Below are 18469 nucleotides of genomic sequence, written 5' to 3' on the forward strand. Positions count from 1 at the left end.
GCAAATTTAATAATTGATTAAACGAGATTTAATTGATTATAAATTAATTAAGAAAAGGTTCACAATATTATTAATTAAGAATTTAATTTTTGGAAAATAAATCAAGTGAGAGAATTATTTCTAAAGAGTTTAGAAAAAGGATTAATAATTAAAAGGTGTTTTAATTATTAGTGAGAATAATAAAGGGTTAATAATAATAATATTTTATGGGAAAATTTTCAGCTGAAAATTTTGCCTATAAATATACTATTATAAACCCTATTTTTGCCTCGACCAAAAAAATTACATCGTTTTCTTGGTGGATACCGGTGGAGTGCTTCACACTTGAGGAGCAGCTGCTAAGGATCTCCGTTCATCGTTCTTGGATCGCTATTAAAGACCTCCATCTTTCCATTAACGTAGAGCTTCTTAAGGTAACCATACTGAACTACGAATTAAATATTATTTTTTCGCATGGATCCTGCGGAGGGTTTCGGTTTTTTTTTAAGAATAAATTTACGTTTTCGCTGCGTTTATGTGCTAAAAACCCTTCAGGTCATGCGGGCTTCTACAGGTGTTTCATCAAGGACTTCTCAAAAATTTCTAAACCTTTGTGCAATCTTCTGGAGAAGGATATTCCGTTTAAGTTTGATGATGAGTGCATGGCTGCTTTTGAGTTCTTAAAGAAGAGTTTAATCACAGCATTTGTCATAAGTGCACCTGATTGGAGTGAACCTTTTGAGATGATGTGCGATGCAAGTGACTATGCAGTTGGAGCAGTTCTTGGGCAGAGAAAGAACAACATATTTCATGTGGTTTACTATGCTAGTAAGCCCCTAAATGGTGCTCAACTGAATTATACTACTACGGAGAAGGAACTTTTGCCTATCATCTACGATTTTGAGAAATTTTGATCTTATCTGCATGGGACGAAGGTTATAGTTTTCACTGATCATGTTGTTATTCGATGTCTCGTCTCGAAGAAGGACTCAAAGCCTAGATTGATCTAATAGGTTCTTTTGCTTAAATAATTTGAATTCGAGATCAAGGACAGAAAAGGGACTGACTATCAAGTCATTGATCATCTATAGCGTTTAGAAGATCCAAAGAACTACCTTGTGAGTAATATCATGCCTCTCGACTTATCACACGCTCAAAGAAAGAAGTTTCTACATGAAGTGAAGTGGTATATATGGGATGAGCCGTTTCTTTTTCGACAAGGAGCTGACCAAATCATCAGGAGATGTATTCCTTACAGCAAAACAGGGGGGATCTTGCGAGATTGCCACTCAACGGCTTATGGAGGACACTATGGTGAAGAAAAGACAGTAGCTCAAATTCTTCAAGCAGGTTTCTTTTGGCCGACCTTGTTTAAAGATGCTCATCAGTTCGTTTTGAAATGTGATCGATGTCAATGTGTGGGTAATATGTCCAAGAGGGATGAGATGCCTCTTAATGTGCTTCTCGAGGTTGAAGTCTTTGATGTTTGGGGAATTGACTTCATGGGGCCATTTGTCTCATCTTGTAACAATCAGTATATCTTGTTGGCGGTTGATTATATGTCGAAATGGATTGATGTTAAGGCGTTGCCAATGAACGATGTTGAAGTAGTGCTTAATTTTCTTCACAAGCAGATATTCACAAGATTTGGAACTCCAAGAGTCGTAATCAGTGATGAGGGGTCGCATTTTTACAATCACAAGTTCACTGCTATGATGCAAAGGTATAATGTGAATCATCGCATTGTTACGGCTTATCATCCTCAGACAAATGGTCAAGCTGAGGTATCTAACAGAGAGATCAAGCGTATTTTAGAGAAGGTTGTGTGTCCATCGAGGAAATATTGGTCTTTGAAGCTTGACGAAGCTGTGTGGACGTATAGAACAGCATACAAGACTTCATTGGGAATATCGCCATTTTAGTTGGTTTATAGTAAGGGGTGTCATTTACCGGTGGAGCTAGAGCATAAAGCGTATTGGGCTTTGAAGAAGTTGAATCTGGACTTGGATGTAGCTGGAAAGAAGAGGATGCTTCAATTGAATGAACTCGACGAGTTTCGACTTCAAGCTTATGAGAATAACAAAATGTATAAAGAGAAAGTCAAGAGGTGGCACGATAGGGGTCTAGTGCTCAAATCATTTGTGTCGGGGCAAAACGTTCTTTTGTTTAACTCTCGTCTCCGTCTTTTTCCTGGAAAGTTTGAGTCAAGGTGGTCAGGGCCCTTCACAATCAAAACTGTGTTTCCGCATGGAGCGGTGGAAATTTTTGAAAGTGATCCGGGCCAAGCATTCAAGGTAAATGGTCAGAGGTTGAAGCATTACTATGGTGACACGACAACCCGCGAGGTGCTTAGTGTCGTTTTATTGTCCGTTTGATCTCACATTTCTACGTCGAGCTAACGACGTAAAACAAGTGCTTCTTGGGAGGCAACCCAAGATTGTTGTACATTAGTAGGTAGAGGATGTAAGAAGAAAAGAGAAAAACACAACAAAATCAAAAAAAACAGAAAATTTCAGGGCCAACTTCAGAAGCTGAGCGCGCCCGCGCTGATCTAGCGCGCGGCCGCACTGGAATTCCAGAAACCAAACGCGTCTGCGCTGATCTAGCACACGGCTGTGCCGATTTGGCAGAAGGTGAGCGCGGCCGCGCAAGTCTAGCGCGCGGCCGCGCTGGGGTCTCGAATCAGAAAAAAATAGCGGTTTGTGAAGAGAAAATCGGGGTTTTTAATAGAAAATCAATTTCCATAGATTGCTTTAAGCAACACCCAAACTGTGTTGCTATAGACCCGAAAAAATATTGCTAAAGGCCCAAAAAGGTCTAAGGCAACATCAGAGCTATGTTGACCCGTAGCTATTTAGTATAGGTATCTATAGCAACATAGAAGCTACTCTATTGCAACACAGCAAATCCTGTTACAATAGATCTCAATAGCAACATACTTTGTTCTCTGTAGTAACATACGTAATGTGTTGCAATAGATCTTAGTATTTCTTTCAGAAATGTGGGCCCTACATATGGGGCCAACACGTGGGGCCCATCTGTGGGGCCCACATGTATAGCAACATCTTTTATGTTACAAACGGTTAATTATCTACAAAAATTTGGTACCTACTGCAACATAGTTTGAGCCTGAAAAATAATTGAAATACACCTCCTGAATATTGCATTTCCCAAAATAAATACCAAGCAATTCCAAGAAATTTTCATTCATACAACCGGTCATAGACATCAAACCTCATCAACTAACTAGAATATATTACATAAGCATACAAGTCTTCTGAATAACTTAAAGCATAATCTACTACAAAGCATGTTCTTTTATAACCAACCACGTAATGTCTTAAGCTGGATAGCAAAAGCTTAACTAGGAGTACCATCAGCTCCTCTGTCGCTTGAATATGAGTAATTTGCTATCGTGTTGGGGATCCAAGGAAGAATAGTCAATGTTTCCTCTGTAGTTCATGGCTGGGTGAAAAGAGAACGGTTTCACTTTATGCAAATGCTGCGACCAGAAAAGTAAGACTATTAGATCCACTAACAACAAGTCTTATACAGTGCTAACACTTGTATCTTAACTTAATTAGAATGTGAAAGTAGATCTAGAACTAATAAGTCCATTGCAATTTTAGAACCAAAGATGGTTATTATCCATGCCAAGGACCGAGTTGAAGTCTAGCAACAAAAACCAGCTTTAAATGAAGTCGAGCATGGAGGCTAAGTTTTATTTTACAACAAAATCCAAATTCTGATGATATAAAGCAATAGCAATCTTAGAATATTTTTCAAAAGAAAAAAAACAGCTATCTTAGCATTACCATGGAAATTGCCCCAATATCTTGATATCAGATATAAAAATTTCCGCCAACTGAAATTGCTAAATTAGTCAAACACCCGATGAGGGTAATATTATGCATAACTTGTCAATCTTAACAAAAGTACAACTAAGAAGGCACATTAGGTTCATTGTAGATATTATTTTAAGGCAAGAACTTATTAAAGTTTGATCTTAAGTGGAAATCTTATGGATTATATATTCTATGCAGATACAATAGCACGCGTGCATACGCCCAATCAAAATTGGCTAATATAATGCATGTATAGGAAGTGTCAAGACAACTAAAGGTAAATATGGAATCGGTCAGTAGTTTGCTAGCTTTATACATGTATCAACTTTCCTAGATGTTGGCGACTTTATCTTTAAAATTTTAAACAACAAACTTAAAGCAGTACGCGATATCCAAGAAGCGAATGATAAGTAGTTTGTTCTGAGATAAAGAAAAATGTTACTGGATCTCCTCAGAATGTTTTTGTTGGAATCTTACAGTAATTAACTTAAAGCAGGGCGTGTGTTTTTGTGTGAATCAGACAAATAATACAGAATTGCATTCATGATGTATAAATTTTAAGCTATATTTGGTTTATCTGCTTTTGATATCTTATAGTGTTGGATTGTTGTCAAATGTAGAATCTTGGAGGAGTATTTGGGAACATTTACAGTTCGACAAAGCAAACAGGAAAGTAGATTTCTAACGATACCAGTCTTAACAATCCCTGGGTCCACCGCATCGATTCCTTCATAAGATCAAATTGATTGCTTCCATAATTTACAAAAACTTCCTTGAGAGACTCTGAAGCCACTATAGAAGGATCACCTATTGAATGAAACAGCAACTCCATATTAGGCTAGGCCAATAAGTGCTACCAAAACAGACTACAGGAAACCGCCTCTAAAGCATTACAACGGATCACTTAAATTTCTTGCATATTATTATAGCTACCTCACATGTCTTCAAGAAAAACATAAATTCCCAATTTTAAGCCATGACACATTGTGTTCTGTTTAGAGATAATCTAAAACAAAGCCAACAATGACCTCACCTATATTCAACAAAAAGAAATGAGATCTAGACACGAGCATTCACTGTATTACCAGTTTCGACACATACTTCAAGCTCATTACTTGAGTTTCCCTGCAAGCTGCTTCTAAGATCTCCATCTAAGACTGGCAAGAAAACAATGTAATTGGGTTTCTTCTCCCTCTTCTTGTGAAGTTTATTATAGCAGCAACATCTGAGTTTCAACAGGAATATCACTTGCTGACTTCCCCACCCTCGGAATCACCCACCAAATCTTAAAACGAAACAGACAAAGTAGCCGCACATCCCTGCAGCATCAGGAACAAACCCACAACATCTTCATTCAAACTTATAAAAAATCTATTGAATTCCTTTTAATCATAGAATAGTTAAACATACGACATTCTGACATAATATTATGGTGGATACCAGAGGGACATATTGGCTCATATCAAATTACTGCTACTAGAGATATTTCTCCTCTGCCGCTCCTGATTCTGCAGAGTATTTGCTGTACTTGGGATTCTCGCATTAAGTTCATTAAGGAGAGCTTGGACATAGGGACGACCTCTGTTTAATTTTCGTGAAGGCTTAACAATACCAGAAGTCTGACCAATTGCTTTTCTAATCTCTTTAGGTTGTATGTCAAATTCTTCAGCTGCAAAGAGTAAGGAGACTCTGATTTAGCAAAAAAAATTGAAGGAGACTATAAACTAAAAACCATATTTAAATTTAGTTACGCAGAGTTGTCACAGCCTCTGGAAAGTTACACCCTTACGCAGAGTTGTCACAGCCTCTGGAAAGTTCACAATCAACCAACTTTTATTTCTTTCCCAACATCTTCCAACTCGTAGAACCAGTGACCAAGGATACATAGCAAATGATTCACGCCATGCTTGATAAGCTGACTGAGGGACAAAGAATAGTTTAATAAGATTGATTAAATAACTACAAAAGAAAATGGATGATTGAAACCCCTTAAATAGCACAAAACAAATTATAATTAGAAAAGATGAATGCACGATAACTTAAGTCCTCTATTGCCATACTCATTTATTTCTATTAATTATAAAATTTGAGTTTTATACCCTGTTAGTGCTGTTATATCAGATATACATGTGGATGTCTAGCCATTACATAAAAGCAAATTACAAAGATGGATAATACACAGAAACAATTTATTAACGACAATTCATTAACGACATGAAGCACTCCTGGTAGCTCAACAGAGATCAATAACACACTAGATAATATTATATTATTTTCCTTTCACCATACCACTTCCCAGGGTTTACATTCGAGTACTATCAATTCACCGCAATTCTTCTGCATCATCAGTTCTAATTCCTACTTAAGTTCAATTCCTTAAATTCAGTGTTTCAGTTTAATTACACTAATTCAATTCATAATAACAATTAAAATAAAAAACCTAAAAGCTAGGGTTTAATTAGATACAAAAAGGTGAACAGATATACAAAAGATAGATACAATACATACAAGCGCTGAAGCAGAGGAAGTTGAGAGGCGGCGTTGAAGGAAGGAACGGTGAGATAGAGATGTTGAAGAGTTCCAACTGTTTTCTGTATGGAATTAATAAAAATTCGGTCCCAGTTTGGTTAGTATCTTACTAATTTCCAGGCCTCACAAGATTTCTATACCCATCTCTTCGAAAAACAAAAGCCTGTTATGTGGTGCTTCAACAGAGGCCTCTTATGCTTCAACAAACCCTAAAATATTTGGGGAAACTGGACATAACAAAGCCGATAGAGAGGGAGAGGGGGGAGAGAGAGGGAGAGGGAGAGGAAGAGGAAGAGTGAGGGGGCAACATAATTAAAATTGGAAAAAATGTTAAAAATAACAATTTTTTGGTAAAAATGGCCGAACAATTTTTTGGTAAAAATGGCCGAAAATACCCATTCTGGAAGTGGATGACTGAAAATACTAATTTGAATACGCATTTGCCATTTGGTATCCTGTTTTGTACTAGATCAATGCTAATACCCAAACTACAAATACGTATCTCTAGTAATTTTATTAGATACCCAATTCTGAAATGCGTGTTACACTTACCCAATTACAAAATACGTAACCAAAAACGGTATTTCCAACCATGTGTTCTAAAAATGGGTATTTTCAATCATTGCATCCCAAAAATGGGTATTTTTAAACATCACCCACATAATTGACCCTAAACAATTCCCACTTTCATTTTTATCCGAAAAAATCATTTCCCGCTGTGTTGAAAATTTGACCCCACAAATCCATAGCCCGACCCATTTAATTTTATATTATTATTTTTTTTCCAAATATTCTAATCATTTTCAATTATGAACATTATAATTGTTATAATAATTTTAAATCTATAATTTGCAGAAAATATAAAGTTACTACATGCTTTAATTTACAGATTTAGACATTTTAATTAAAATTTATAAAATTAGTTAAGCTAATTATTATTTTAATTTTATATTTAAATAAACTATTTTAATGGTTATAAAATGTAAAGAAGTCAATTATTTGATATAATTTTACATTCTAAGGCAAATTATTGAAATAATTTATCAAAATTATATATTTTCCACCCAGCCTACCCCATTTAATTTGTCACTATTTTTTTTTCTTTATTCAAATATTTTTAATCTTTTTAATTCTGCACATTATAATTATTACAATAAAACTTCTAATTAGTTTGTAAAAATATAAAGATATGAGAGGTTTTAATTAGTGGAGAATAAATAATTAAAGAAGTCATTTTATAATCAAAATTATTTAAATTTATCAAAATAATTAATAAATAATTTTATATTTAAATAAACTATTTTAGTTGTTACAAAATGTTCATAAGTCAATTATTTGATATAATATTACTTTCCAAGACGAATCCGTGAATTATTTATTCAAATCAAATATTTATAAAAATGAATTTTATTTTTGGTTTAAATTTAAATTTTTTTTATTTTTAGTCTATAGCAACACATTATATCATGTTAGATCTACTTAACACCTCAAGGCCTATAGCAACACAGTCCTATAGCTTTAGTAACCCGCATAGTGTAGGTGTTGTGATAGGGTGAAAATTTCACATTTATAGTAACATAATCTAAGGTAACACCCCTACTCAAATGTTTCGTTAGGCCATCTATGGCGTAGATATTATTCCCACTATTCCTATAATCAATTCCCACTTCTATTCCATATATAATTCTCTCCCCACCTCCTATATATACATACACTTATACACAAACTTCTCCACCACTTCACAAATTCTCAAACACAATTCTCTCTCAAACACTTGTCTTTTATTTTCTCTTATTCAATCCCAATGGCACCCAAGAGACAAAGAACTCAAGTAAGCAGCAGCACCACTGATTCTTCAAGTTCGGGTGGTGTGAGACCGAGGTTTTCAACTCCTGAGGCTGAAGCGGAGTACACGAGGCTTCTCTCGAAGCCTATAGCAAAGGAGCAAGGTTTTCTGCCATCGGGGAAGGATGGTAAGTTGTTGGAGATGATTCTGGAGATGGGCTAGGTTCCTTTTTGTGAAGCACCCGCTGCTGTGCCCATGAGTGTTGTTCGAGAGTTCTATGCTAATGCAAGGGCGGAGATAATGGTTTTACTGTGGTTAGGGGGATGACTGTGGAGTATAGTACTGATGCGATGTGGAGGGTGATTGAGCAGCCCGCGAGGAAGCCTGGTCAGACTCTGGAGGACTTTGATCTGGATCTGATTGTTGCTACCTTATGTGTGTCTGAGACTCATTGGAAGTTCAAAAGGGGCACGACTGATTATTCCACGTTCCCTGCCTCATGCATGAACAGGTTTGCACGTGCTTGGAATTTGTTTATCTGTGCTAACATCATGCCATCTTCTCATGTGCATGAGATTACTGTGAAGTGTGCTCGTCTATTGTGGGGTATTCTTCAGGGGGACTATGTGGATTTGGGGATGGTGATTTACCGGGGTATTTTGAGGTTCTTGAGAGGAGGTACTACGGATTCTATACCCTATGCGTCCGTTGTGACGAAGTTGTGCGTGGCGGTTGGTGTTCATTGGCCCGCACATGAGCAGCTGCAGCTTCCCAGTGCTCCTATCGACAGTTCGACGCTGTTGAACATGACAGAGTGGTATGGTGGGAATCCCGATCCCGAGGGGCTTGGATATTCTTATGACCATCTGCCTGGTGGAAGGCCAGCGGATCAGATATTTGCTGGTGGGACTTCGCTGGCTCATCGAGCAGCATGGAGAGCTCAGTTGGGAGAGGAGGCTAGTCCTTCGGGATCGCAGCTGCAAGAGGAGGCAGGAGCAGATGTTGGAGTTGTTTGAGCATGATGCAGTATAGGTGTCTAGCGAGGAGGATGGATGCGATGCATGACATTCATAGTCGGTTTACACGTGATCTCACCCAGGCACTAAGGCCTACATGCAGAGCCACAGGTGTTGACATCCAGTGGCCAGAATTTGGTGAGGATTCCGTGTATCCACCTCCATACATGCCTGACACTCCACCCGTTGAGGGTGATGATCCTAATTCCGAGTAGGTATGCATGATTCCTTACTATTACCTTCACTGAGGACAGTGAATATTTTAAGTTTGGGGGTAGTAGTTGAAGGAATATGTTTTGTGTGAGTCACATATAGTTTGCATGTTTATGATAGTTTAGTGCATATAGTTGCATATTTCGCCATGTACATTTTTAAAATTTTATTTTTGTAGTTTTTATGATAGTTTGTTAATATAGTTCATGCATTTACATTATAACATGATCCCTTAGATGATTTTTCCGATTGACTTGTGATATTGATGCTAGTGTAGTGATGTCGTATTTAGTGATGATAAGTCTTGTCGAATTGATTTGCATGCTAGAGACAATTGTATTTCACTAAGTCTTACAGGTTGCTTGAGTGCTAGATCGTGATCATGGTTTGTTTGTTTTTCGAGGTTTAATCGCTTGTTTATATTTAGAATTTAGGATATTCTCTTAATGATAAAATAGCATGGATTTTTAAAAAATTAGAGAAATTGGCTATCATTGCTAGTTGTTGTGGCTAGGTTTCAAATGGCTAGTAGCCGACTCATATTTATATGAGTAGTCTAGGGTTGAGCGAGATGGAGCGAAACACACTCGTTCATAAATTTGTGAAAAAAAACAAAAAAAATAAGTGTTATGTATAATTGATCACGAGTGGGCTTTTTAGTACTCGAGTTATTAAGTTCTTAGGGAACTTTGTGCTTAGTGACCTAAGGCTTTTATAGTCTGGGATCCGCTAACCTAACGCTCATTACATGGGTACTATTGTATAAGTCTTTTGTGGACCTCACTCATTGCATGGTCAAGTAAGCATACTTGTTGTTTTGTTGTGAATAAAAGCATGAATCCATATAAAACTCCAAAATAAGAATTGAAGTGTTATAAGTTATTTTGAGTCTAGCTTTTATTCTATTTATAACCTTGCAATTGCTTTGATGAGTAGTGAGTCATGATTATTGATCTAGTTGCTACAGTATATCTGTAAGCAGTTGCACACACGCACGTCTATGGTTTGTAGGTTGATTTGTGAGGTTTGATTGATTTTTATGCGAATAACTGCATTTGTTGAGATGTTGCTTGTTGATTGGTTTAGTTATTCTATTGTGGATCGTTGCATTCATTTAGTTGCATTCATGCATTTTTATTTCTTGTTCTTTGCGTCTATTTATGCTTGAGGACAATCATTGATTCAAGTTTGGGGTATGTTGAGTGGCATTTATGACACATTATTACGCTCCATAAAGCTTTGAATTTCTGTATTTGTACTCAAGTTGTTGGTGTTTTTACGTGTTTTTGCATTGCAGGCATTTTCCAGGTAATCAGGTAAATTAGCATGGTTGTAGTGCTAATTTGGTGTTTGGATTGTTTTGGAATAAAGGCTCGTGAAAAGACCGGCTCAAATCAGCAAGAAGAAGAAAAGAATACAGAATTTTATTCAGGAGGACGGCGCGCCCGCGCTGGTTAAGCGCGCGGCCGCGCCCAAAGACCAGAAACTCACCGCGCCCGCACTGGTCAAGCGCGCAGCCGCGCTAGGTCGGGGTAGCAGAATTCTGTTTCTATTAGGATTTTGAGAGTTTGAAGCCCTGGTCAATTCTACAGCATATATATACATAAATAAAGACGTTTTGCATATGGAGAGACGTACAAAAGCTAAGGAAAAGGAGTAAAGAAGACCGGAGAGCACAATTCAACTAAGGCGAAGAAGATCTAGTTTATTCTTGTGATTCTTTGTTTTAGTTGTAACGTTGGATGCTAGTTTTCTTATTCTTGAACCTTTACTTATGTTTCATACTTGGTTTTATTAAGTATAAAGACTACGTTTATTATACCATGCTTTCATCGGAACACACGTTGATGATGAGTCCGATTATGGGCTAATCGTTACCGTGGGGTTCTAGCAGATTTATGTATGGATTTCTTTAGTTCATTTGTTTCGATGCCTTAGTGTGTGGTGATTGTATGATAACCTAGTATTGGTTGTGCTTAATCGTCTTATGCGCATCGCTAACTTATAAGATATTGTGTTAATTCTTAATGAAGCGAATGTGAATTTAAAGATTTAGAACTTGCCATGCTAGCATAGGTTCATGTATTATTGTTATGCATGATTCGTATGTAATTCTAACCATCTTACTTGTCCTATGTAATCACTATAGATAACTTGTGCATTAAACCGTTATATTTTCATATTCTATAGACATATAGGGTCTCAATATAATTGGTGTCTATTCAGCTTCTATCTCTTTTAGGGATGTCTGGTAGTATGGTACCTGTACAACGAAAGTTGACGTTTATCAGTTTCGTGTTATCTGATTAGTGTCATCATCATTACATGCTAAGGTGAAGAACGAAAAGGCTATTGAATGAAGTACTTAATGAAGTTAGAATCCCATGTTTGTGTCAAATATTATTCAACTCTCTTTAGTTAATGTTCTCTAGTATAATTCTCATTAGTTAATCATAGTATAATCAAAACTCAATTTGTTATTCATCTTAACATTGAATAATAGCCATATCATTGTTGCATAGGTTCATAATCACAAAGTTAGCCTAAGTCAGTCTCTGTGGGATCGAACTAGAAATAATTCTAAATTACTTGTGAACGCGTATACTTGCGTGAATTTTAGCGCGTGTTTAGCGACTAACACTAATAAAAATCAAGTTCCCATTGATCGAGTGTGTCTGAAGTGTGACATTTAGATAGAAGGACAACATTTGTATGCCAACTTAATACCTTTTAAGTTGGGAGAATTTGATTTTATCTTAGGAATGGATTGGTTGTCATAGAGTAACGCTTAGATTAATTGTAAGAATAGAAAAGTGAGACTTCAGACATTGGATAATAAGAAGAAGGTGATATTTCGAGGGAATAAGCTAGAAAAAGAAGTTCTAAACAATAGCTCAAGCGAAGAAGTTATTGTGTTAAAATTGTGAGGCATATTTGGCTAATGTGACAGATACCATCAAAGAAGTTCCAGCGCAAGAAGCAATTCCAATTTTCAATGAGTTTCCAGATGTCTTTCCAAAAAATCTTCCAAGGTTACCTCCCGATAGAGGGATTGAGTTTGTTATTGATTTAGCACCCGGGACAGAACCAGTATCTAAAGCTCTGTATCGAATGACACCAGTAAAGATGAAAGAGTTGGCAACTCAGTTGCAAGATCTTTTGGAGAAAGGAGTCATAAGACCAAGTGTATCCCCATGGGGCGCACCAGTTTTGTTTGTTAATAAGAAAGATGTTACTATGCGACTGTGTATTGATTATCGAGAATTGAATAAGCTAACTATTAAGAACAAGTATCAGTTTCCAAGGATTGATGATTTGTTTGACCGACTGAAAGGCGCTATATTGTTTTCTAAGATTGACTTAAGATTTGGATATCATCAATTGAAGATTAAGCCAGAGGACCTTCCGAAGACAGCATTCCCAAATAGATATGGACATTATGAGTTTTTGGTCATGGCATTTGGATTAACAAACGCACCAACAACTTTTATAGATCTGATGAATCGAGTATTTAAGAAGTATTTGGATAAATTCGTGATTGTGTTCATAGATAAAATTTTGATCTATTCCAAGACAAAAAAAGAGCATGCAAAGTATTTAAGGATAGTTCTGGAGATACTACTACAGAAGAAATTGTACGCAAAGTTTTCAAAGTGTAAATTTTGGTTAAAGGAGGTACAATTTCTTGGGCACGTAATTAGTAATGAAGGGGTGGAAGTGGATCCGTTAAAGATTAAGCTATAATTAACTGGGAGAGACCAAAGACACCAATAGAAGTAAGAAGCTTCGTGGGATTGGCAGGTTATTATAGAAGATTTGTGCAAGATTTTGTGAAGATAGCTAGCCATTGACAAATCTCAACAGAAAGAATTAGAAATTTGAATGGAATAAAAAATGCGAGGAGAGTTTTCAGGAATTAAAGAAAAGATTAGTATCTTCTTCAGTGCTGGTCTTACCAGATGATCAAGGAAATTTTGTTATCTACAGTGACGCGTCGTATAAAGGATTGGGATGCGTATTGATGCAACATGATAAATCTATAGCTTACGCTTCAATATAATTGAAACCACATGAAGAGAAGTATTTAACCTATGATCTTGAATTGGCAGCTGTAGTGTTTACATTGAAGATATAGAGGCATTATCTTTATGGAGAAAAGTATGAAATCTACACTGACCACAAGAATTTGAAATATATCTTCACTCAAAAAGAATTGAACATGAGGCAGGGAAGATGGTTAGAGCTGATCAATGATTATGACTGTACAGTTAACTTTCATCCAGGAAAAGTAAATTTGATGGCAGATACTATAAGAAGAAAAGAAAGGTTAAATATGAACACTTCATCAGAGGAATTGATCAAGGAATTTGAGAAACTTGAAATAGAGGTCAGTATTTCAAGTATGTCTACAAATATATTGTGTGCTATATCTTTTCAACCAGAATTATTGGAGAAAATAAGAAGATATTAGAAAGACGTAATTAGCCATGAACAAGATAAGTTAACAGGAGAAGAGAAAAGGAATCAAAAGGATGATAAAGGGATACTAAGATTTTCTTCCAGAATATGGATACCCAACGTGGTCGAGCTAAAAGATGATATTCTTCGAGACGCTCACAACTCCAGATATTTAATTCATCCCGGAAGTACGAAGATGTATAATGACTTAAGAGAAAACTTTTAGTGGCCAATTATGAAGAAAGAAATTGCTGAATGGGAAAGTAAGTGTTACACTTGCCAAAGAGTCAAAGTGGAACATCAAAGGCCCGTGGACTTATACAACCATTGGACATTCCAGAATGGAAGTGAGAACATCTTGCGATGGATTTTGTAGTTGGATTACTGAGGACCAAGGAAAATCATGATGCTATTTGGGTTATTATCGATAGATTGACTAAGTCAGCACATTTCCTTCCAATCGACGAGAGATTCTCATTAGATAAATTGGTTTAGTTAGTGTACTTGCCAAAGAGTCAAAGTGGAACATCAAAGGCCCGTGGACTTATACAACCATTGGACATTCCAGAATGGAAGTGAGAACATCTTGCGATGGATTTTGTAGTTGGATTACCGAGGACCAAGGAAAATCATAATGCTATTTGGGTTATTATCGATAGATTGACTAAGTCAGCACATTTCCTTCCTATCAACGAGAGATTCTCATTAGATAAATTGGTTCAGTTATACTTGAAGGAAATTATGGTTCGACGTGGAGTTCCAGTATCCATAGTTTCAGATAGAGATCCTCGAATCAATTCAAGATTTTAGAGAAGTTTTCAAGATTGTCTCGGAACAAAGTTGAATAGGAATACCGTGTATCACCCGCAGACAAATGGTCACAGTGAAAGAACAATTCAGACTATCGAAGACATGCTAAGAGTATGTGCATTAGATTTTGAAGGAAATTGGGATGAACATTTGCCATTGGTTAAATTCTCCTACAACAACAGCTATTGTTAGGGCGAAATCACGCACTAATATTCACGCAAGTATACGCGTTCGCAAGTAATATAGAATACTTTCTAGTTCGTTCCCTCAGAGACTCAGACTAAGTTTTTGTCTAATTAAACTCACTCACCAATGTATGACTACTTCTCAATGTTAAGATAATAACACTTAAAATTGTTGATTAAATATTAACTATAATTAACTACTTAATTAACCACTTAACTAACACTTCAACTTATCAATAATAAAACACTCATGAGATCACAACTTCATTATTACTTCCTTCTATAGCCATTGTTATTACCTTTAGCATGTGACAATGATGACATTAATCGAATAACACGAAACTGATAAAAGCCAACTTTCATTATACTAATACCATTCTACCAAGCATCCACAATAAAGATAGAAGTTGAATAGTCATCAATTATGTTGAGTTCCTATATGTCTACAGAAATTGACAACACAACGATTTAAGCACAAGTTATTCCTTTTGATTACATAGGGCAAATAAAACTGTTAGAGTTACCCACTAATCATGCACAACGTACATGAACCTATGCTAGCATGGCAAGTTCTAAATCTCAAGATCCACCGTCGCTTCACAAGAGATTAACACCCTATCTTATATGTTCGCGACGCACATAAGACGAATACGCACAACCAATACTAGATATCATGCAATCATCACACACTAAAGTATTAAACAATTAACTAAAGAATTCCATAATAAATCCGTTGCAACCCCATGATCACGATTAGCCCATAATAGAACTTATCGCCATCATGGGTTCATATGAAATCATGATAATCAACACAAGAAAATAATAACTAAACTAATTATATTAAAACAGAGTACATCACAAGAGTAAATAAGTTAAAGCAAGAAAACTAGCATCCAACGTTACAACGAAACAAGAATCACAAGAATATATGCTTCCTCTTCGCTGCAGTGTGCTAAATCGGTCTTCTTCCTTATCTCCTTCGCTTCTTGCGCCAACACAATTTAAAACTTAATCTCCTTCTTATTCTCTATGAAAACGTCTCAAATCTACTTATATAATAGTCCCATAAAACTCAGATTACATAGAAGTTGGAAGCCAAACAGAAGTAGAAGTCTAAAATAATTCAGCTTTTTCCCCGACCCTGCGCGGCCGCGCAGCATTTCTGCGCGGGCGTGCAAGGCTGCTGCGCGGCCGCTCAGCATTGCTGCGCGGGCGCGCAGGACCCTACTGGAAAAATTCCTGGTTTGCTCCGTTTCTTCGCCGTAATCTGCCCGTTCTCTTCCTCTCGCAATGGTGAACACATGCCAAGGCTTATTCTTGATGATTCCTCCTCCGAAATGCAACTAATACCCTGAAATGCATAAACACTAGAAAAATGCATCAAATACACAAAATACTTGATTTCAAGACACCAATTTAAGCCATTTTAAGACGTTCTAAGTGGTATAAAATGCCACTTATCACACCCCCAAACTTAAATCGATGCTTGTCCTCAAGTGTCACAGACTCAAAAACAAATAAAAATATGCATGAATGCAATCTATATGAAAATGCAACGATCCCCCTTACTACAATTAACCAACCAAATTGTCACGTCTCAACGAATGCAGTTAGACACTAAAGATCAATAAACTCATGCAAACGGACATACAGCCAGAAACGTGGTGTGTGCAAATGCTTAACAGATATGCTTCGGAACTAGACCAATTACTATGACTAGACTATCCTCAAGGCAATCCTACGATTATACAAAGAATAAAAATTCTAGGCACAAAGTGATATACAACACTACAAGAACTCTAGAGCTTACTACGGAATCGTGCTTTTTATTTACAACTCAAATGCTTATTTGACCGTGCAATGAGTGAGGTCCACAAAAGACTTATACAATGGTATCCATGTAACGAGCGTTAGGTTAGCGGATCCCAGACTCTAAAAGCCTTAGGTCACTAGGCACAAAGTCCCCTAAGAACTTAATAACTCGAATACCAAAGAGCCCACTCTTGATCAATTATGCAAAATTTTTTTTTTTTTTTGGTTTTTTTTTTTTTTTTCTGAGCAAGTGCGTTTCGCTCCATCTTGCTCAACCCTAGACTACTCGCATAACATGCGAGCCGGCTACTAGCCATTTGACGCCTAGCCACAACTAGCAACAAATTCCATTTTTATTCCATTTTTTCTTTTTCATGCCTTTACCACTAAGAACCTATTATCAAATTCTAAGCATAATAAATAGATTATCCTCGAAAATAATCAGATCATAACAACAATCTAGCCCTTAAGCATTCTCTAAGACTTAGTGAAAATTCAAGTGCTTCTAGCATGCATATCAACCTACACAACTTAATATCAGTTTAATGCTATCACTACACTCGCATCAATATCACAATTCAGTCGATAAATCATTGCAAAAGGGATCATGGTATATGCATGAGCTATATGATATGACAAACAAATAAAGCTATATAAAAAAAAACTTATATGGCAAAAATTATGCAACTATATGAACTAACTATCATGAATATGCAGCTATATGACACACACAAAATATTCCTTAACTACCACCCCCAAACTTAAAATCTTCACTGTCCCCAGTGAAGGTAGTAGAAAGGAACACAGGGTATACCTACTCGGAGTCATCATCATCACCCTCAGTGGGTGGAGTATCAGGCGGCGGGTATGCAGAGTCCTCACCAAAAACTGGCCACTGGATATCAGCTCCAAGACCTCGAAAAGCAGTCCCTAACGCAAGGGTGAGCTCCTGAGCAAACCTGCTCTGCGTCTCATACATGGCATCCATCTGCCGTGAAAGCCTCCTATACTGAGCATCACCCACCCCAGCACCCTCCTGAGCTCTCGAAGAACCAGCCTCACCATGCCCTGGCCTAGCCATAGTAGCACCTCGTGCTGGACGTCCTCCTGGAAGACGATAACCCAGCCCATGCTCCTCAGGCTCACCACCGGTCCACTCCTGCATCCCATTCAGAGTGCCAGAATCTATCAGAGCTGCTGGCAACTGCAACTGCTCATGAGCCGGCCAGTTCACTCCTACTGCTCGGCATAGCTTCGTAACCGTGGATGCATAAGGGATGTTCATATGCTTTGCTCCCCTCAAAAACTTCAGAATTCCTTGGTAGATAAACTCACCAAGGTCCACATAGTATTCCTCATTCAAAATTCCCCACAACAACTGTGCTCTCTCAACTGTGACCTCGTGTGCATGTGAAGAAGGCAAAATATTAGCACATATAAATGCATTCCATGCACGGGCATACCTGTTCATGGCGATCGCCTGAAAGTGACGATACTCATTATTGGCTGGACTGCGGTTCCAAACTGTGCCCGGTCGACAGAGAGTCGCACAAATCAAATCCAAGTCAAAATCCTCAGCAGTCTTTTCATTCCAGTTTTCCTCCTCGGGCTTCCTCTCTCGCTGTCCAATCACACGGCGAATCGCCGCAGGATGATAATCAACCGTCAGCCCACGAACTACAGAAAACCCATTCTTTTCAGCCTTCGCGTTCGCGTAGAACTCGCGAACAACACTCATCGGTACTGCTTCGGGTGACTCACAAAAAGCTATCCACCCCTTCTCTGCAATCATGGGCAACAACTCACCATCCCTCCCTGATGGTAAAAACCCCCTCT

The 18469-nt window shown here is 37.3% G+C and overlaps 1 long non-coding RNA gene across 9 annotated transcripts; it reads right to left on the bottom strand.

The window, feature by feature from the left end:
- Positions 1-3116: 3116 nt before the first annotated feature.
- Positions 3117-6676, bottom strand: LOC141725022 (uncharacterized). 9 transcript variants are annotated; one of them, XR_012576976.1, is made up of 6 exons: positions 6333-6676; positions 5656-5743; positions 5265-5493; positions 4858-5143; positions 4516-4631; positions 3117-3481 (listed from the first exon to the last, which is right to left on the bottom strand). It is a non-coding gene; the product is annotated as an uncharacterized LOC141725022 (long non-coding RNA). The 9 variants fall into 9 exon arrangements; XR_012576971.1 differs by having other exon boundaries at positions 5614-5743; XR_012576974.1 differs by having other exon boundaries at positions 5576-5743.
- Positions 6677-18469: the final 11793 nt, after the last annotated feature.

This window comes from Apium graveolens, chromosome 5, assembly GCF_009905375.1.
Source record: "Apium graveolens cultivar Ventura chromosome 5, ASM990537v1, whole genome shotgun sequence".
NCBI lineage: Eukaryota > Viridiplantae > Streptophyta > Magnoliopsida > Apiales > Apiaceae > Apium > Apium graveolens.